This window comes from Pleurodeles waltl, chromosome 3_1, assembly GCF_031143425.1.
Source record: "Pleurodeles waltl isolate 20211129_DDA chromosome 3_1, aPleWal1.hap1.20221129, whole genome shotgun sequence".
NCBI lineage: Eukaryota > Metazoa > Chordata > Amphibia > Caudata > Salamandridae > Pleurodeles > Pleurodeles waltl.
In genome coordinates, this window is record NC_090440.1 from 1,688,883,459 (window position 1) to 1,688,905,308 (window position 21,850).

The window sequence follows — 21,850 nt, forward strand, 5'->3', positions numbered from 1 at the left end:
GGAGAAAAAGGGCTCAACCATCACGGTTCGGCCCAGTAGCCCCTGCATGCCCTGTGGCCCTCTGAAAGTGGTTCCAACACTGTATTTTTTATACTTTGTCAAGCTATGACAGGAGAGGCTGTAAATAAATTCCTGAGTATGGCACAAAAACATCTTGTGAGTGTGTCTTATTTTGGAGATAGCTAATTGTGGATTTCTGGGTTCATAATCAGAAACAAGGCATTGGGATTCAAATGAAACGTGCACATCCCTGTAGTATTCTGAAAACATGGAGTACAAAGTGTGCCAACTCATACACAGGTTAGCGCTAACCAGAGTAGTGGAACCCAAGGGAGCTTTACAGTGCAATGATTGAGAAAATATCACATTCAAGCAGAAGGATGAGAAGCTAGTCCACGAATGCAACAGATGGATGAAGGACAGTCATCGTAATTTATCACACAAGTACAGTGAGACAGACTATGAAAATATCACACTCTCTAAAGATTAGGCATGGATACAGGTGGACTTTTCAAGGGTTTGTCTGAAGATATCACACCCTTGTAAGATATGGGGGGAGGGGTACAGATAGACTTTGTAAGGCTACATGAAGATATCACACCCCCAGAAAATAGGAGTGGGTTCAGATGGACCTTTTAGGCTACATATGTATGAAGATAGCACACCCTCAGAAAATGAGGGGTGGATTCAGATGGACTTTTACAGGCTATCAACTCAAAGGGCGGGTAGACACTGTGAGTGTGCTGTATCGGAAATGGGGGGACCCAAAGTGCAAGAGTGCCACACTAAAGGAAGATGGCCAAGTATTGTAAGAATATTACATCCTCAATGAGGGAGTAATGGGTGAAGGGAATTTCATAAAGCCATCAAACCAAAGGAGAAACAGGTGAGAGTATCAATCCAAGAGGAGCAAGACCGACAGTGTGACAGTGATGGTATTATCACCAAGTAGGTAGAATGAGAATTGTAAGAATATCTAGGAGTGCGAGACAATCATTGTGAAGGAATAACTATGACATAGAGTGAATATGGACTTTATGGACTTCAAAAGAAATTGTGAGACACAAATGACAAACTGTCACAGTGGGGGGACACACGAAATGTGAGAGTATCAAACACAACACGTGGAAGATACCCACAAGAGTAACCTACTCAATGACGGGATGACTATGACACCAAAGGAGGGTAAATGAACTTTGTAAGAATATCACACCCAGGAAGACCAAGACAAACACCTCAGAGGTATAGCTCCCATAGGAAGACATGACTGTGTAAGAACATTAAACCAAAAGTGAGTCCGACAGTGCAAGAGCATCACAACCAAGAAATAATGGACTGTATGGTGAGACTATAACATTACACAGAGGACGAGCGTGTGCCAGACCCCTTTTGGGAGGCCATGGGGCATACAGGGACTACATGGCTACTGCTGTGGGGGCTGGGATCATCTGTCTCTGCTGTTCCGAGATCCATCCTACGATGGTTCTGCAAACTGGACCAAATACAATCCCGTCAGCACTTGATGTTCAGTGGTAGCAATGATGAGGAGTCACAAGCTCCTAATGGTGGATAGTGTGGGATACAATGGGCTCAGAATTCAACAAACACCCTGCAGCACATTAACATGAGTGTTCAGCCCAGTGCTCCTCTATAATAAATAAAAATATTTTATTATACTATAAAACTCAATGCTACACAAATCAAAAGAGTGTCAGGTACCAGCTAGGCAGGTGTGAGGCTAATACAGCTAAGAAGGATAACCCCCTCAACTCCAACACTCCCCCTTCTACTTCTTCCCACATTCTGGGGCCTAGAGACATAGAAACCTGGGCAAATGCAGCACTTCCCATCTGACATATATGACTCTCTCTGGTTTGACTACATTAGCAGTTCAGTTGAGTCTCTCACCTATCTCTGAGTAGCAGTAGGCCTCAGACAGGCTTCCAACTCACAGTCTGTGCTCACCAGAAGCGTGTTGGCCATGGTCGAGTCATATGGTTTCCTGCACGGGTCAGGTGTGTGCAAGTCACACAGTGGTGCCCTGGTGACTGCAACTGATTTCTGATAGGGACCCTGTTCTGGATTTAACAACATTAGAGACAGGTAGGCCTCATGATTGCAGCAAGCAACTTCCTTCGAACTGGTGAGTCTTGATGCCAGTCACGGGGTCCTCCCATGGATACGGCAATGAGGCCATCATGCTTCCAAGCATTGGTCCTGGGGGTTGATCAGGCAGCTTAGAGGCTTTTTGGGCAACAGCAGCTGAGCTTAGATGGGCGCAGCAGGATTCTTATTTGGCGATCAAGACCGCACGGGTATGGATCAATGAGTGCCATGGTCCTGCTGACAACAGCCACTTGGGACATACCTATAGAAACCGTGCACCAATGTCAATCCCTTCTTCAGTGAGGCAGCCCTATCGGGCACATTTAGACAAGTGCCACAATTGCAACAACAGGGATGACAGCAGGATATACTCGGACATGCTTCAGCAATGCCTTGGTTCTTTCTCCGAGTTCGATGACTGTTGAGAGTGCACCAGTCACACTCTTTCAAAAAACTCTGGTGGACAAACCCCAGTGCCACAGTCAACAGCATCTGCCCACGTCAGCAGTCAATTCCTTCTTTAGAGTTAGCTCACTCCTTCCCCTCGCATTCAGGTGGAACTGTCCTGGCAATTCAGGACTTCCAGACTTTTGATGATGTTGCCTCACATCTGTGAACCTGGCTGTCAGGCAGATATCAGCTCTTGTTGCACAGTGGTCCTGTGGGTATTCTGTTAAGCACCCCTTCTCCTTGGTCAGAGAGAACTTGGAACTAGAACACAGAGTAAAAAGCCCCCACTCTAATACAAGTACAGCATTCTGCAGATTAGTATTCCCAGTCTGCTCTTTCACGAGCGGCCTGGGGTAGTTCTCCTTGTAGGTGTCCTTCAAAGGCTTCTCTTCTAAACTCAGCCTTTGTCTTGAGTGATGCTCTTCACAGCAGGGTATTTTCTAGGCTGGAGCTCCAGCAACAGAGGCACCAAGAGGTGGAGCAATCTGCACAGGATTATCACAGCCGCAATGCTGTATTTTACTAGCCCAACAGCTGCCTTTCCATGCCTTTCCATGGGGTCATCCCATCGTCACGTGGGTACATACCGTCTTCTCGTAGACATAGCCTAATGGGCAACTTCAATCTTTTCATGGACACCTTCCATTTCCTCCAGGTATCTGCCACCTTCCACCAGGTACATAGCATATTCCCAGCGTCACATCACCTTTCCTCATTAGTGCAAACCCCGCCCCTTCTCCATGTACACACCCCATCTCTATTGTTTTATGTTTTGCCAGCACCACTTATCTTCTCTGGATACAGTTCACTTTCACATAGGTACTACCCAATTTTGCCTCAGACAGGATCTGTTCCCCCCCAACAAAGAACCTCTGTTGGTACCACAGGACCATGACTTATTTCATGCTGCATCCCGCCCCCCTGTCACTCGTTTAAGAATAAAGATCAGAACATCCCCACTTGATCCAGAACTCACCTTGATTTGGATTCCACATCTTAGAGGCTCTTTATTGGACCTGCAAAGAAGAAAAAGTATTTTAGGATTAGTTGGTAGCTGGAGTAAATCTGCTAATGCTTTATGTAGGTCATGTGATCACATGCATAAGGAGATTCCAGGTTAAGAGCTGCATATCCAGGTCTGCCCCTACACCGATCTGTTGGATCTAGGGTCTATCCAGCTGGTCCCTTCAAGCCAGGCTACAGACACATTCAGTCCAAGACTCAGCCGGCACATCCTTCCCATCCAGTCATTCTATCATTTTGCTAAAGGTAATATGGGATTCATTTAGCCTGACCATTCCAGAATTTACACATAAAGCTAAATGACACCCAGAGCACAGCCAACTTTTTCCTTTTAGCTTTTTAGGACCGGAGCTCATCTAAAGCGTCATTCCCAAGCTTATCACAATCCACTCACATGGGATCCAATCATCAGGCTTGCTTCCATAGAGGGAACCCATGGTCCAATCAAACAACCATACTGATGGGGTAACTTCGAAGCCCAATGAAGCTAAGTCTTTCAGATATACTACAAGCAATGTAATTAGGGTGACCACCCGTCCGTAAATGTAATGGACTGCCCGTAATTTTGCCCTTCTTTCCGTTGTTCGTGATGAAAGGCTTAACGGACGGCATTACGTAATTTTAGCCTTTCACCAAAAGGACAACGGACGGCAGGGCGAAATTACGGGCAGGTTAGTTTCCGCAGCTGGACTGAAAGGCAGGGAGTCTCCTGTGCTGGGAGGGAGGGGCCGACAGATAAGAAAAGGCCTACTTGCCAGGGTGTCTCCTTCCCTAAAGAAATGCAAATGTGGGCAATCTGCAAATGCAAAGGGGCTTGAAAACCTGCCTTGACTTTCACCAAAGGAGTCACTGGAAGCTTTCTGATGGCAAAGGCATTTTCTTTTAGAGGGATACTGCAATGGTGTCCCAAGGTGAGCTGTGGAGTGTGTGGTTTTAATAGAGTGTTATAAAAAAAATTAGCACTAGGTATCAACTCTATTTTATTTAAATCTGTATTTGAGAAGCACTTTTTAAAATGTAACCGAAATGTATTTGGGCATTTTTTAGCAGCATATATTATGATGTAACTGTATTTATATAGTGCTTACTACCCCTGACAAGGCGTCGAGTGCATGTTTAAAATAAGGACTTACACATTCACAGTTCTTTCAGGGACATCGGTACCTTATTGTACTAACAAACATTGGCAAAGCCAATAGGTCTCATCTACGGAAGAGTTATTGGCTTTGCTAATGTGTTTTAGCCATGTTATACACCAGAGTGGCTGCTGTTCAGCATGGCTAAAAGTGAGTGGCATAGTAGTGTGGAGTGGAGTAGAGTGGCATAGGAGCAGTGGCGTAGTGGTGCAGAGTACAGTGCAGTGGGGTACAGTGCAGTTGCGTAGAGTGCATTGGCGTAGAGTGCAGTGAGTGGCGTGCGTGCCATGGAGTGGCATGGGACAGAGTAGAGTGACATAGAGTGCAGTGGAGTAGAGTGGCATACAATAGAGTGGCAGAGTAGAGGGCAGTGGCGTACAGTGCAGTTGTTTAGAGTGCATTGAAGCAGAGTGCAGTGGCATAGAGTGGCATACAATAGAGTGGCAGAGTAGAGTGCTGTGGCGTACAGTGCAGTTGTTTAGAGTGCATTGACGCAGAGTGCAGTGGCATAGAGTGGCATGGGGTAGAGTAGCATAGAGTGCAGTGGAGTAGAGTGCCATACAATATAGTGGCAGAGAGTGCAGTAATGCAGAGTGGTGCAGTGTCATAGAGTGCAGAGTAGACTCATGTGGCAAAGAGTGCAGTGGCATAGAGTGGTGCAGGGTGGAGTATTGTAGAGAGGTGCAGTGCAGAGTAGAGTATAGTGCCTAGAGTGCAGTGGTGTGGAGTGCAGTGATGCACAGTGCAGTGGCATAGCGTGCAGTGACACAGAATGCAGTAGTACAGAATAGAGAGGTGCAGAGTGCAGTGTTGTAGAGTGTCAGTGCAGTGGTGCAGAGTAAAGGGCAGTGACATACAGTGCTGTTGTTTAGAGTGCACTGGTGTAGAGTGCAGTGGCACAGAGTGGCATGGGGCAGAGTAGAGTGGCATAGAGTATATTGGTGCAGAATGTAGAAGTACAGAGTAGAGGGGTGTATAATATAGTGGCGGCCAGTGCAGTGTTGCAGAGTAGAGTGTCAGCGTGCAGTGGTGTACAGTGCATTGAACTAGAGTGCAGTGGTCAGAATGGCATAGAGTGCAGCGGCGTAGAGTAGATTGTTTCAGAGTAGCGTGCAGTTGCGTAGAGTGGAGAGGTGCAGGGTGGAGTGCAGTGCCATAGAATGCAGTGGCACAGAGTGCAGTGGCAGAAAGTATATTGTTTCACAGTAGAGTGAAGTGGCTTAGGGTGGAGATGTGCAGGGTAGAGTGGAGTTGCATTGAGTGGCACAGAGTGTGATGGCATAGAGTAAAGTGGTGTAGAGTGCCGTGGCATAGGGTGCAGAGGTGCAGAGCAGACTAGAGTGACGTACAGTGTATTGATGTAGAGTGCAGGGGCACAAAGTTGAGTGTTACAGAGTAAAGTGCACTAGCATAGAGTGTATTAACATGGAGTGCAATGGCATACAGTGCAGTGTTGCAGAGTGACATAGAGTGGAGTTGTGCGGACTAGATTGGTGTTGCCCAGACTGGAGTGGAATAGCATGCAGAGGAGTAGAGCGCAGAGGTGTAGAGAGGCATGAAGTGCATTGGCATAGAGTAGAGTGGTACAGAGTAGAGTAGAGAGGCATAGTGTGAAGTAGCTTAGAGTGCAGTGGCATAATGTGAAGTGGTTCAGAAAGAAGAGTGCAGTGGCGTAAAGTGGAGTGATACAGAGTAGGGTGCAGTGGTGTGGAGTGGTGCAGAGCAGAGTGGAGTGGAGTATGCATGGTGTGGTAACACACTGCCATTACAGACAACAATTTTTTTAAAATTGAAATTACCATTATATTGCACAGATATACAGTTTTTCAAATCAAACTATACTGTGCACAGACGATGATGTGTGGAAATTGCATCACCTAATGCAATGATTTGTTTTAATCGTATAAAGGTATTTGTTTCCAGCACAGTTCAGAATTAACAAAAATGTGCTTCATTTGATCTCCTAATTCTGATATATTGTGAAGTTTATTTAAATGTTGTCATATGATAGAAAAAACTCTTTCTGAACCCCAGTATCCAGCAAGATTTTCGCATAAATCCCCACACTTTGAAGTCAGAGAAAGAAAAGTAAACGCTAAGGGGGGTCATTCTGACCCCGGCGGTCCTTGACCGCCGGGGCCAGGGTCGGCGGGAGCACCGCCAACAGGCTGGCGGTGCCCCGCAGGGCATTCTGACCGCGGCGGTTTGGCCGTGGTCAGAAGAGGAAAACCGGCGGTCTCCCGCCGGTTTTCCGCTGCCCAGATGAATCCTCCATGGCGGCGCAGCTTGCTGCGCCGCCATGGGGATTCAGACACCCCATACCGCCATCCTGTTCCTGGCGGTTCGCCCGCCAGGAACAGGATGGCGGTATGGGGTGTCATGGGGCCCCTGGGGGCCCCTGCAGTGCCCATGCCAATGGCATGGGCACTGCAGGGGCCCCCGTAAGAGGGCCCCACAAAGAATTTCAGTGTCTGCTTTGCAGACACTGAAATTCGCGACAGGTGCAACTGCACCCGTCGCACCTTCCCACTCCGCCGGCTCCATTCGGAGCCGGCTTCCTCGTGGGAAGGGTGTTTCCCACTGGGCTGGCGGGCGGCCTTTTGGCGGTCGCCCGCCAGCCCAGTGGGAAACCCAGAATAACCACAGCGGTCTTCTGACCGCGGTGCGGTATTCTGGAGGGGGGAACTCTGGCGGGCGGCCTCCGCCGCCCGCCAGAGTTAGAATCACCCCCTAAGTTCCCACTGGACACAGAGTCTGACACTTGACTTTGTTCTTTGAATGCACAGCAAATCTAGCCCCTGCTCACCCTTCACAAGCATGAACAGCAGACCATTGCACCTGAAGAGTTTGCCAAGGTGGATGGGTGTTGCTTGTTCAACCACTTGACAGTGCCTCTTCTGTTTCTCTCCTGTGTGCAGAGACAAGTCCCCAGGTACCCATTACCTTCCGATAGTCTTGGTGGACCCATCTTGTCTGATTTTAGGAATTGTCCCACCTTGTTCTTCTCTTCCTCATTTATCCACTTCTTAGCAACACCCCTTTGAATCACTTGCTGTGGATCTCCCATTTGATCTCGATGTCATTGTCCTCTTTTATTATATTTGATTGGTAGTCCGGACTCCCATTTCTGAGATAAATGTAGAGTCCCAGACATACACTCTAGTGCAGTGAGACTACAAACAAGTTGTGGGTACCTCACATCCTGACATTAGGTGTGAGACTGTCCCCCACACCACCTGCCCTGCCTCTTTAAAAAAAAAAAAGTAGGTTTAAAGTCCATGGGTGGTTGGAGTAAGCCAGATTGTTATAATTTGTACTATGTCATGAAATAGATATATCGGCCATACCAGGGAGGGTTACATTTGACCTTGCTATGTACACATTATCCTCCCAAGTCTTTGTCATGTGTTGATGTACTGTAATGTGACTGTTGCTTCATCACATATAGTTATACATACATTTTGCAGGTAAGAGGATGTGTTACAATTTGTATTATTGTTTATATTATTTCTGTTAAACCTTTTATTTGAGTATTTATATGTACAATAATGGTACAGCCCTCTTTACCTCTGCGAACACACTGTAATGGAATAGCCCAGGAGCTGTGTGGAAGTTTGCTTTAGAACGTTGGTGTGAGGGTCTGCTGACAGGACGGAGTGTAGGAAGAAGCGGCTAGTGGAGACTAAATAAAACACCTACTATACATCTCGTCTTTTCCTGGTACCTCTTGCAACACAGATGTTTTTTTTAAACTAGCATAAGGTTAATTACCTTAATTTTTCCCAAACTGTTTGCTAGGGGTTTTAAAATGTTCAGAAACATAATCAAAATGTTGCTGTTACTTTCTCTTCATGAAAGATTGGGTAGATTTGAGTAGGGGTGATGGCCTTGCCGCAGTACTGAAGGGCATTAATTTACTACTGAACAAGGACCTAATGTGACACCTGAATGTAGCACACCAGGAGGCAATCCCAAAAAGACCACAGTGAATAAATAGTGCTATGCTAAAAAAGAGTAAATAAATGCACTGACAACATAGCGAGGCATGGCCTCTCTTGCGTGTGTCTGTAAAACTGATGTTTCTTCTTGAATTTTTGTCCTGAATTTTGACCCTTTGTCCTGAATTTTGACTCTTTGTCCTGAATTTTTTACAGTCCTATCCAGAATTTGCCTCAATGCCAGGTGGTCACCCTAAGTGTAATGTGAACCTACTTTCCTGCTCCTCAAACTGATATACACGTCCTGTGTCACCAACATTTATGTAGGCCAGTGGGAAGGGGGCAGGACACATGGTGTGGAATTTGACTGGCCTGTGTACTGAAGGCTTTGGGTCGTAGCCAAAAGCAATGTATTCATTCACATACAGAGCCTACACCCAGCACTAAGTCGATATAGTTTTGGGTGCAGGGGAGCTCGAATAATATCCTGCGTATTTTGAGGAACTGGACTTTAGGTGGAGTCAAAGACCCTCTTGAACCTGTGGTCCACAGAGCATGGCCTTACTTTGGGGTTTGACGAATGGGAGGAGAGTATGGCCAAAAGCCGGGCCCTGAGCATAAAGCCCACAGGTCACAGTCAAAATACATGCCATGCAGTCTTTGAAGGCATGGGAGACTGGGTACAGTGTATGGCCAAACCCCAGGCCCTGCACCCAGAGGTAAGATCCACATGCTGTGTCCTGCAGGCTCAGGTTGGCAGGGGCATTTTCAGGCTGTGCCCAGTGACACAGGACGCTGGTCACTGCACAAGGCTGTGGTTGTGCTCAGTAAGTACAACAGTAGTGAGCACATGTTAAGGCCAAGGGCCACGCCCTGTACTAGACAGTTACTGACTGCAAGAGTATATTTAGTTAGTCATTAAGGTATTTCAAGAAACCCTAAAACGTCAGAAAAAATATATAAAATCTGTTAATTAACATTACAGTTGTCAACTAAAGTCTGTAACTAACGGAAATTAGAAAAGAAACTGAAAAAAGCAAAAAGAAATTCTCTTAAAAACCTAAAGTAGAAGAGACATTTTCGTCCAAATCTTTAAAAACACTGAAATTGTCCATAAATGATTAGTTCTGCAAAAATAACGACACCATCTTACCCCCATGGCTTGCTCATGGGCTCACACAAGATATCACCAATTACATCATTTCTGCCTTTGCATGCAACTCTGACAATCTATAACATTTCATAAGCCAAAAATAATTGTGTTAATTCGAATATGCTTTCTGAAAGAAAAACATCATTTTATCGTGTATGAAATCAACGCAGGGATTTCTAAATTTTGACTCTGATGACCAGCCTTACAAATGCACTTAATGTTTTTAAGCACATCTATTACTTGTAGCACAACCACATGAACCTATGGCTATCAGTCGTAGAACTGCTGTCAATGTCTGTCACGACATGCAGAACTTGTGAATGAATCCCCTAGTCTTTTACGGCTTGCTAATTTAAGATGTATTGTAATGTCAGCGAGGTCAACGAGGTTGTACTTAGTGATGGCATTTGTGATGTCAACAGCCACGTCGTGAAAAGTCCTTAGGGGGTGATTGCGTTAGCACCACCAGGCAGAAATGATCGGAGTGTATTTTCAAGGAGTTGTCTCCTCAGTCTGAATTAGTTCTCTGATTCTACAGATTGTGGCAGCAATATTTATTGTGTGGCTCATTGGTTACTTATTTTGTAACTGAGGTAGCCTCTAAACATATAGACAGGTGGCACCGTGCAAATCAAACGCAGCGCCTCCCTACACCGTGCACGCTTTTATTGCAGGTAATCGCTGTTTGTTACCATGTGAGCAGGTCACAGGAAATGACACCCCGAAGGGTGGATGTGGACAGAAAGTGTGAGGAAAAACTTGACAGAGCGACTAACTCCTTCAATTCTCCTCGGAACATGGAGGCAACATCGGTGGTTTGGAGAGAAAGTGACGTGTGCTGAGCTCCTGAAGGACACCCACAGCTTCCGCCTTAATCAGAGACCAACAACCCCGGTTCTCTCCCAGAGTCGGGCCCATTACAGCACACGGACTTTAGTTAAGCAAAGCGTCAACAAACTCTGTGGACTACGGAGGTGGGTTTGAGTCATGCAGGGAGGCCGGAGATTTCAATGTCATAGAATGGATCTGTGACAGTGCCAGTCACAGCGTGCCACACTGGTGCAAGAGGCCAGCACAGGGTGCCGCCTGGGCATCATAGCCTAGCACAGCGTGACACCTGGGTGTGTGCCAACGCAACTGCGGAGCAAATATTCCGGGTTCCCACTCCCCCTCCCAGAAACAGTGCACCTGAGTATGGCACTGACAGGCTGCAGCTTTATACTGCAAGATCCGGATTAAACCACTCCACCAGGGAGTACTAATCACTAGATCTTCAAGTCACCGCTGCAATTACAGCGTAGTATTTGATGAGCATGGTGAGGACACGTCAGGGAAGCCTGGAGTAATAATGAATGTGCCTGGTTAAAGCATTTAATTACAGCCCTATAAGAACAACCTATATCTGTGCCTCATTCTGGGCGTGGTTTCTACCACATGCCTTGTTCCTTGCCATCACCATACCCATGTTTGTCTGGGAACATTTAAACTAACAACACAAACTACAAATCTAGATGATGCAAAGATCCACCTCTGCCTTGGAGACGGAAATGGCAACTGTCATGATTCGCTCTTTTGCCTATAACCAGGGGGCCAAATTGTTAGATTTTCCAATGCTCTAATATGCTTCCGACCCTTCCCCTGCATGCATATTCTGACTTCCAGCCATTTGGACCCCATTTGGAAATTACCATCCATTACCAATCCATGCCAGGTTTTGTGGAAGCGTGTCTGCTCATGCTTGGAACTTCAATACCTATAATCCCCTGCTCACTGCTTCGTCTGCACCCCTGCGGGCAAAGCATGGGTGGAGGAATTCAGCACACCTGTGGCTGGCTGCTTCTAGCCTGCTCACACCTGATGCATGTGATTACTGTGAGCCCTTTTAAGTCTCAGCTCCTTTCAGTCCAGTGTTGGTCCTTATAGCTGTTTTCCAGTAAGACCGACCCTTGTTTCCTGAAGCTTCTGAGCCATAGTTCTTCCTTGTTCCTGTTCCAGATCCTTAGTCATTTCTCCCTTGTTTCCTGAGCTTTTATTATTCTTTTTTCCTGAGTTACTGAGCCATGTGACTCAGTTCTTCCTCCCTGCCCTCACCCTGCCTGGCACTGCAGCTTACCCAAAGGCAAGGAGCCTCTACTCATCTCTTGCATATGCAACTGGCAAGTTATATCAGACGGAATACATCTGCATATCTAGGTGACTGATCAGGGCTTGTAGCCTTGATTCAACCCCATTAGTATTAAGGTACATGCTCCCACTGTTCCTTTGTCTGTGTTAGCATCTCCATGCTTGCACTGCAACAAATCACTCTAAAATGGCATCAGGTGCTAAGTGGCTTTGGGAACTTATTTAGGAGTACACAGGCATTCAGGCCCATATTTATACTTTTTGACGCACAACTGCGCCAACGCAGTTGTGCGTCAAAGATTTTACCGCCGGCTAACGCCATTCCAACGCACCATGCGGGTGCCTTATTTATGGAATGACGTTAGCCGGCGCTGCGGACTGGTGTGCGTCAAAAGAAATGACTCACACCAGGCAGCGGCGGCGTATGGGAAAATGGGGGTTGTGCGTCAAAAAATGGGGCAGGTCAGGTCTGAGTCAAAATTCAGGCCTCAAACCGGATTTGCGCCATTTTTTTTTATGCCCAACCTCCATTGACATGACTCCTGTCTTAGCAAAGACAGGAGTCATGCCCCCTTGCCCAATGGCCATGCCCAGGGGACTTATGTCCCCTGGGCATGGCCATTGGGCATAGTGGCATGTAGGGAGGCCCAAATCAGGCCCCCCTATGCCTCAAAAAAAATCTGAAAAAAATACTTACCCGAACTTACCTTTACTTCCCTGGGATGGGTCCCTCCATCCTTGGGTGTCCTCCTGGGGTGGGCAAGGGTGGCAGGGGGTGTCCCTGGGGGCAGGGGAGGGCACCTCTGGGCTCCTTCCGAGCCCACAGGACCCTTAACGCCTGCCCTGACCCAGGCGTTAAAAAACGGCGCACATCAGGCTGTGCGTCGTTTTTTAAGGCCCACCCCCTTCTGTGCGTCAAAATGATGTCAGAGTATAAATATGGGGCACAGGCCTTAAAGTCATTTTTTGGAAGGGAACGCCTACCTTGCATATAATTAACGCAAGGCTGGTTCCCCCTTCCAAAAAATGACACACATGGTGGAATTTTGACGCCCGCGGGGTCAGACGTCAAAGTATAAATATGGGTCAGGGTTTGCGCCGATTGTGGGTCAAAAATGTTGACGCACATTCGGCGCAAACAGAGTATAAATATGCCCCTCAGTGTTTACTGGGCTAATGTCATGTCAATCAGAACCCTTCACCACTTGTGTCATGGGTCTTAACCTTACTAATGAACCCAAAAATGAGCATTACGTACATCTTGTTGGCACATGAACTTCAGGGTGGGGAAGGTGAATGATCCAGTGCTTACTCAAGGAGGTGGTGTGAGATTAGAGATAACAACTAATAAATCACTGTCAATCCAATACTTTAGCTTTTAACAGAAAGTGCCTTATAACTAACACACAATGCAATTACTGTACACTATCTTCAGAGGGCACTGCAAGTGGTATACCAGTAGTAACTAATAAAAGCAATAATCTGGGGGAGAGACTAAACCATCTTCAGAAGGCACTGCAAGTGGTTTACCAAAAGTAACTAATAAAAACAATATTCTGGAGGACAGCCTAATCTGTTCTCTACGGGCAGGGCTTATATGACATTGATCATTTTAATAAATGTCCAGGAAATGCACTTTTGGAATGTTACCTTTTCCTGCCTATAGCCTCTGGAGGCAATTTTACATTAGATTCCAGCTGCAGTCTCCGAGTGCCTAAACCCTGGATGAGGTGTGCAAATTGCTCCCAGAACAAAGACAAGGATGTGGGTGTTGGGAGTTGTTTCTGCTTTTCTGTCAGGATGACCATTTGGGCAGTGCCCTGGAACTTTATTAACTTCAAATGGGCCTCCCCTGTCACAGGCAAAAGTCAGGTGACATCTACATAGGCCCTTATTTGTTTTCCCAGTCAGCCGGGCTACAATCACAATAGAGAGGGAGCTGCCCCCAGAAATGGATTGAATTGACCACAGAGGAAGGGCTGTTCATTTCTTTGGCCACACCTCTGGATCGGCACATAGGCTCTGCATAAGGGGAGAAGTGTTTCACCATCTTAGAACTAGGCAGAGAGAGGCACTGTGTGATTGCTTGCTGTAGGGCAAACAGGAAATGGTGCAAAATTCAGTAAAGTAAACCCTAGGAACGTTTACCCTAGTAGTTATGGGGGAGCTAGGAGTCCTCCTTCACCCACAAGCTAGTGCCAAACATTACTGTGGCATCCCAAAAGTATCTCCAGAGGACGATCAGAAGAGGACTATGCCAACTATCTTTGACCTTAGAAGAGCCCGGAAGGACTAGACCTGCTCTCTCTTGTACCCAAGACAAAAAGTGGACTCCAAGGGTCTATGGCTGGCTTTGTCTTCAAGCTACAGGGACACAACAAGCTACAAGAGGCCTTTCCTCCAACTGCCTCTCTGACCAGTTCCAACTGGACCTGCCCTGGTCCCTGCTAGTGGGTTTTCTGGAGTAAGTCTTTATCCTCAAGCGCTGTTCCTGAGGCCCCGGCACCCTTAACTGTATCAAAGTTACTCATTATAGCATCCAGGGAATCTTGTGGCTTTTTGGATCCAAGAACCCTTGAGGACCAGAACAAACCTGCCAAGGTATTGCAGCTGACTAAAGACTCAGGCTTCCCAAAAGCATTCCCAAATCTCCTTCTCAAGCCACCAAAGATGAACCCACAAATACCAAAAAAATATTGATGTACACCCTGAAGTCTGTCTATCAAAAATCTCTCCAAACCCTGTTATCCCGTGCATGCTGGTACATTCTCAATCCCTACCTCTTGGTCAAGAGCAGTAGTGATCTGTTGTAGGATAGCGCACATACATTGTAGTTCCAAACCAAAATTATTGTCCCAAGATGCCTCAGACAGACTTCGCTGCTCTCAGGGCACGCCATCCCCTGCACTAACTGACCAGATGGCCACGGTGTAGTAGTGGCCTTGTCTTCTTCAATTCACTCTTGGATGAATAAACTTCCGGCGGGCACCTATTATTTTAAGAATCCTAAGAGTTACACATGGCGTCTCTCCTCCATGAGTGCTCCTCACCATCATCTACAGACCACTGCACCAACCAGGGCTCCAAAAATTCTTCCCAGATTTCTACCCACTAGCTCTACACACTTTCAGAAGGCATCTCATGGGAGATGTCAATATCGACTTTAACAACATAGAAAGTCACCTAGTAGCCTCACTAAATCGACCGCCCCAGGGCCTAAGCCTGAGGAACCCTTTACCTTCCTGACAGTATGCTCTTCACACAGGTCACGCTGTCTACCTAAACGTGACAGTCCATGATCGGCCACAATATCACAGAGAATTCTCTAATTCCCACTACTATACCAGCAACCCCCAGTCCCTGTCAACAAACCTCACAATAAGAGAGGCCACAAACTAGGAACATGAGCACAAGGTATAAACATGCTAAAATTTCACAGTTCCCTCAGTGAATATGCCGACAAGCAGATCACACCGTGAAATACTAAATTAAAGCACGTCTTTTATCTATATGTCTCAAAATCTTTTACAGTAAAACAAAGAAACCGGTTCCTCTAGTACACACCCAGGTTAATAGCCCTAGAACCAACATGAGGCAGCTGAAGCAAGAATAGGGCAAACCTTACTTCCTCCATGCGGAGGCACACCTAAAAGTCCTCCTAATTAGATGTAGCTTGACGAATGCAGCTGCCGAACCTAACAATTTCATCACATACTTGCAACTCGAAAAAAACACCTGTCATGTCCTTTTCTTACATAGTACAGAAACTTACCAAAGAGAGGTCCTCCAAATAGGACCCAACACCCACCACAAAGAAAATAATGACATTGTTTAGTCTCGTATCTAAAAAAGGGCAACATTTGACCTAACCTTCAGAGCACATTCTAACTCTCCAACACATACATATGATACAAGTTCTTAAAATATGCTCCTGCAACCAGCCCTGACCTTAACTTTCACAAGTCATTGCTATCAGGGATGTTTACCCCTTTGATTTACTGTAAGCAAATTTCAACTCTCAGAATACATTACCTTGTTAACTTAAGTCCCAGTGGTCTAACCGTGAAGTTTGACGTAGAGAGAATGACAAAAGAAGTATCAAACATTAACTGCCAGGTCACCAGGTGACTTTCTGTTGCCAAGTCCTGCCTTTTCAGTTAACATAGCAACACACAAAGAGATGACGAACGGAGTGCTGAAACATTTCAAACACTCACCCCCAGTTACAGATCTGGGTTAAATCCATTGTTCTTTTATTCACCATGCCACTACAGTTTGAACCCAACCAAATGCAAATCAGTGTTGACCCTGTTCTCTATGGGAACAGTCCAGCCCGAACTGCCAGGCCAGGTCCTCCCTGGACTGGAAACAAATATCCTGGGACTGGTTTCAGAGTATCACCCCCTCATCAGCAAGGCTAGCTTTAATCAAGTGGCACTGTGAGCAAGGGATTTCACGCCTGGGCATGCCCTGGCCACTTAGGGTGAACATAGCAACACACAAAGAGATGATTGACCTACTTTGTCCTGGGAGCAGCAGTCCTGGTTCACTTCAATCAGTTTAATTGAACCAACACCCCTGAAAACAATGATTTTTTGTTTTTTTAAAGTCCAAGACTGTAGAATTGCATTTTTGTTTACTTTAACTCGTCTGGAACCCTTAATTAAGAGACTAGATCAGTGGTTCCCAACCTTTTGACTTCTGTGGACCCCCATTTTATCAATCCTGGAGCCCGGGGACCCCCACTGAATTATTATTGGAACACGGGGACCCTAGAGGAGTCATTACTGATAGCTGGGACCTAATATTATTAAATGTTTTAAGCAGCCGCGGACCCTCTAAGGAGGCTTCGCGGACCCCCAGGGGTCCCCGGCCCACAGGTTGGGAACCGCTGGACTAGATCCCTCAGGCATGTTGGCGCTCCCACAGAGACTGTCACACCTTCACACAGAAGGCAAACATACGCTCACACACAGACTACGTAACCCTCACACACATAGCTCGACTAGCTAACCCTCAAACACCAGTCACATGTCTAACCTTGGCAAACAGGTACCATCCAACCCCCATATAGCCTCGTATCCCTTGAAGTGCTATTAGGTAAAAAAAAACTAGGACAGGCTGAAGTGACTTATGTAACATGTGACAACCTGGCAGCCATCACCCCACAATGAAGCAGCTCTCTATTCCTCACCATTGGACTCTGGGATCTGTCATCCACAGCCTGTCAGTTAAAGATATCCTTTCTATCCATTAAACCTACCACCAAACTATACACCAAACCTCAAAAGTAGTCAAAGATTGAGACCTCCAAGACAATTCTGAGTGTCCTGGTGATAGTCACCCAATAGGTGCCAAAAGGCTATATGCCACTTCTAATATCGTCATCTAGGACCACATTTATATCTATGGGCATTTTTCAGTCTGCTACTTGTAGTTTTGATATTTTCTCCTAATAGTATGGACTGTTAACACCAGCATTGGCAGTGATGCTGCCAGACATGGGTGAAAGTGTCACCCAAGGGCTACTTAATAGATTTGGAACCTTGTCCTGCCCTTGAAATCCTAAATTCGTTGGCATCAATTGGTGGTATGTGATAAGGGTAACTTTCAATCTGTTCTATTTATTTTCAGACTACAGGTATCAGAATGCCATGAGAAACACTGGGTCACATGCTTACCTATGGAGTGAAAAACCTTGTGAGCTCTGACAATGCTGCTTTAGAGCTCTGACATTTTTTAGGCCCACTGCTTTTCATTCTGTTCTGGGACTTTCAGTCCCGTGTATCGCCTTAGAAAATAAATTCAGGACTGCAAGTACCATAATGCAATGAAAAGCTGGACGCTCATGGAATCAGAAAGTTTGAGAGCTCTGCAAGTTGCGCTTGGTAGATGTCCCCTAGCTCTCTCTCACTTGCCAATCTAACCCAATAACTACTAAAGGCAGCAGCTTTCTTCTGGACTTTGAACGCTGGCTGTGCTTATTCTCATTCTCAGACCACTCTCATTCGGAGTGTCTCCTTACTCTTACTTCTTCCTGGTTCTAGGAACTCTTTCTTTCATTGTGGTGTTCCCGGTCTGTCCTTTTGATTCTCTGTGCCTCAATCACGTCTCATTGATTCTCTGTGCCTTCTATCGGCCATTGTCTCTCTCTCTCCCTGCCTTCCTCTCGTTCACTCCCGTGCCTCCACGCCACGGAATCAAGGCGTGGGTTCAAGTTGTATGAGTGCAACCGGCCACCATAAAGTATGGTCAACTCTTTGAGAAATCTCCAGAATAGTCTCCTTCTTCGTGGGCCCTGTGTGTTACTTTAAACTTGATCTAAGGTCGCGCACATCACAGGGATGTCATTGTCCATCAGTCACAGGCACATTCAAGAATTTGCTTCAACTCCCTACGCACCCAGCTAGGAGGAGGGAACAGCTACAGGAGAGAGGGTGCAACCACAGTGTACCGGAAATAGTTCTACCTGCTGAAGAGGGGGCATGATAGCAACCTCGCCCCTAGTGTTCTCGCTCTAAATGGTCCCCGGTAAATCAGAGCACAGATGAGTCTTTGTTCTTCTATACAAATTTCAGACTGGACAGAATTTATTTAATTGCTCCGTCAATCTGCCTGACTCTGATTGGGCGCCAATGAATAGCAGGTAGATATGGGAGACTCAGGGGCCCCTCTTCAGATTCTGGGGGGTGGGGCATTATTTTTCGTTACGCCACTGCCTTCCAGCCCCCAGATTTTCTTCCTCGCCCTGCTCGCCACTGCTTGTCAGATAAATTTACTTGCTCCCCCGCCCTTTGGAACTTTTATTGAGGTACCGAGATGTTCTTGTCACTAAATGTGCTTTTCATGTTTGTTTACCTCTACAGGGTGGATGTATGCCATTAAAACAGGTCAAGGGGTCATGAGGTTGGTGTGCACGAGCGTTGGTGGCACATGCCTGATGACACTGGGATGAACTTTTTGACTTTTTTGTTGTTTTTTGCTGAGGAAGTTCAGCAATGGCAATGCCGAAAGGCTGGCTAATGCCCTTAAAAGAAGAGACTTCTTGGCTTTGCCAATTTTTGTCATCTCAGGACTTTGGGTCAGAGAAAGAGAGACAAGGCAGAAAAGAGAAAGAAGAAGAAAGATAGGAAATTGGTGAAACTTAAAAGCCGAGTCCTAGACATGACCTCAAGTGGTGATCTACATACAAGGTATTACAGACATGATTGCCAGGCATTCTGGAGTTGGGCAATGCACGAAAGTAATGGATGCTGCCCACAGACACAGAAAGAGGTTATATCCAGAGGTCACACACTAACATGCTGCACATTCATATAATCCCACTCACCTTACCATGTTTTATCACATCAACTTGCTCAATTCCCGGCACTCATGCTCATATCAGGTCAGCCATCTTCATACAAAGAGAGAGGATTTTGAATTGATGCATAATTTTTGTGCATGTCCTATGATGGGCAGGCCTGTTCTATGCCTTTTCTATTTTGCTTCTGAAATTGAAGAATACAATATTGTATGTGTTAATATATAGCTCACACAGCGGTCAAACTGACCCGTGTCATGCAAGGCACTATAAGATAGTCCTAGCTTCTCAACCGAGTACTCTTTCCGTGGTGGGACTTTTTAGCAGATACCAAAAGTGGGAAAAGTGAAACTACAAATCCCAAAATGCAAAGTGATATCTGCCTTTCCATTATATATGCTGTATTATTCTTTCCCTCGTAAACTCTCTTTCCATAAAAGTTCTTCATTCTTCCTCTCTGCCACTTCATGACTTTGTGTCTGTTCTATTCCACAACGTCTCTCTCTCCTGCTTCCCCTGCCTCTGGTTTTCAGTCTATTTCATTCTCCATAAATAACATCATGTTCCAGTGTAAGCATTATATACAGGAGAGGATGTGGCGCAACGACCTGAGCTGCCGACTTCAGAACTGGGGGTATGCTAGAGTATTGGTGTTGTCTTAAAATCCTGTGATTCTAAGCAAATCACTTAATCTCCCTGTGCCTACAATTCAGCCCTTTGAGACCTTCACGGGTGATTTGCCACGCTTTACAAATCCCGGATTATTATTACTTACTGCAGCGCATGATGTCCCTAAATGTAAAATGGCCCCATGTCAAATTTGACGTTCAAGCCTCCAGCCAATCCTGTCTCTGTGACTAAAGCATCCAGTTTTAAAACATAAAATATAACTCGTAGAAGCAGCATTGTGCTGGCAATAATGCCAGGACTGGCTGAAGGTGTTATACGTGACATGGGCCCGCATGGCATCAATGAACAAGTTCTTGGTTTTAGATGCTGTGATTTAGGGTTAAAATCATACATCTGGCATTTCCTTGATTTTACCTTACTGGAAATAAGACGAAATTGAAACGTCCTCACTTATGTCTGGGTAACTACTGTAAAAGTAACCGTCTCCTTGGATGCTTCATGCAAAATTCAAAATCAAATCAAAAAAATGTATTTTTTTAGTTAATTAAAACCATTACAATATTTTTTTTATTACAAATACTATTTAAAATGAATAAAAAGAAAAGTGCATAAAACATGCCAGTGCATTGCTTTTGTAGTTAATAATTAAAAAGAAAAATTAGAACAAGTGCACATTGAGTTAAGTGAAAACGGCCCCCTCCAACCCATCCTCCAAGACTCTAGCATTGATCTCTTCATTTCTAGGGCAGCAATTAACAGTTGCTTTATGGAGGCATCAAATGCACCCAATGAGAAAGTATTTAACCAGTTTCCAATTTAATAGAGTGTGGTCAGGGTTAAAGCTCCCTATTATGGCACCTCGGCTTGATTGAATGCTTCTGTCATTAAAAGCCTTTTTTTAATAACTTGGATCAGAGGGGATGCAAATTAGGACAAATGCAGACTCAGGGGCATAGTTAAGAAAAGTGTTTTCCTTGCGCTCCCCTACCACCACATGTGTGCCGTGTTTAAAATTCTGCGCACCATGGTGCAAGGTAAGGGGGCAATAACGTCATTTTTTTTTTTTTTTTTGCATTATTGGTGTACTCTGCAGGAGTAGCGCCAAAATGTTGGGGCAGAGTGAGGCGCTTTCCCTTAGTGACGAAGGCTTCAAGCCACGGTGGTTGGGCTCTATCTATCCCAGCAAAAAGGAGGGAGAGAGACGGACGGGGCTGGTGAGCGCACATCATGTGAGACTCGCTCGGGTCGGTGCCAGAAGCCAAACGGACGGGTTTGGCTTCTGGCAAATTGGACATTTTTAATAATGGAATTCGAGTTTCTGACGGACCACACTCTTAGAAGGGACAGAGGCGAACCAACCGAGGAATCGAGAAAGTTATCCACCAGTTATCGAACAACACAGTCTCAAACAGGTTAAAAGCATGCACATTACCTGACAGGTCGCTGGGTTCAGCTGCTTCGAGGTCTTCCAGGCGCTGCAGGCTCATGTACCAGGGCTCGGCTGCTACAGAACCAGTCTGCCGGGACAGTAGTGACTGCGCCAGGGTGTCTCCTACAGTCCCCTGTGTGCCTCGCCCTGCCACAGGCCAATGAGAGGGAGGGCGAACCCCTCACAGCAGCCCGTAGCTGGCACAAGGAGTGGCCTCTCCGGCCGCACCGAGCGAACAGGTGGTACCAGTTACACGCGCCCTGCGCTGGCACCGGTGACGTCAACGGTCCCACCCTGGACAAGAATGCCTGAGTCTGGAATGAGGATTCAGTCTCTGGGATGGGTGGCACTGGGTATCAAACACACGCCAGGTACGGGACCCCTTGGCACTAGTACTGACACGTCACCCGTGCTGGCGACTGGGAATCACTGGTCGCGTCAGGCGAGTCTGTCAAGAAACCAGCAGGTACTGGCGGTACTGTGGACCTGATCTCCGTTGCGAAATATTAGCATGGCAGGTACAGGATATCCTCAATAGGTCTCCAGTAAAGAGGACTT

The 21,850-nt window shown here is 46.2% G+C and overlaps 1 long non-coding RNA gene across 1 annotated transcript in view; it reads right to left on the reverse strand.

Moving 5' to 3' along the window:
* Positions 1–21,505, reverse strand: part of LOC138285497 (uncharacterized) — a 46,484-nt gene extending 24,979 nt beyond the window's left edge. The window contains exons 1-2 of the long non-coding RNA XR_011201602.1: positions 21,296–21,505; positions 3,533–3,572 (exon numbers count right to left, since the gene is read on the reverse strand). This is a non-coding gene — a long non-coding RNA (uncharacterized lncRNA). The remainder of the gene's footprint in view (positions 1–3,532; positions 3,573–21,295) is intronic.
* Between the last annotated feature and the right edge of the window lie 345 nt (positions 21,506–21,850).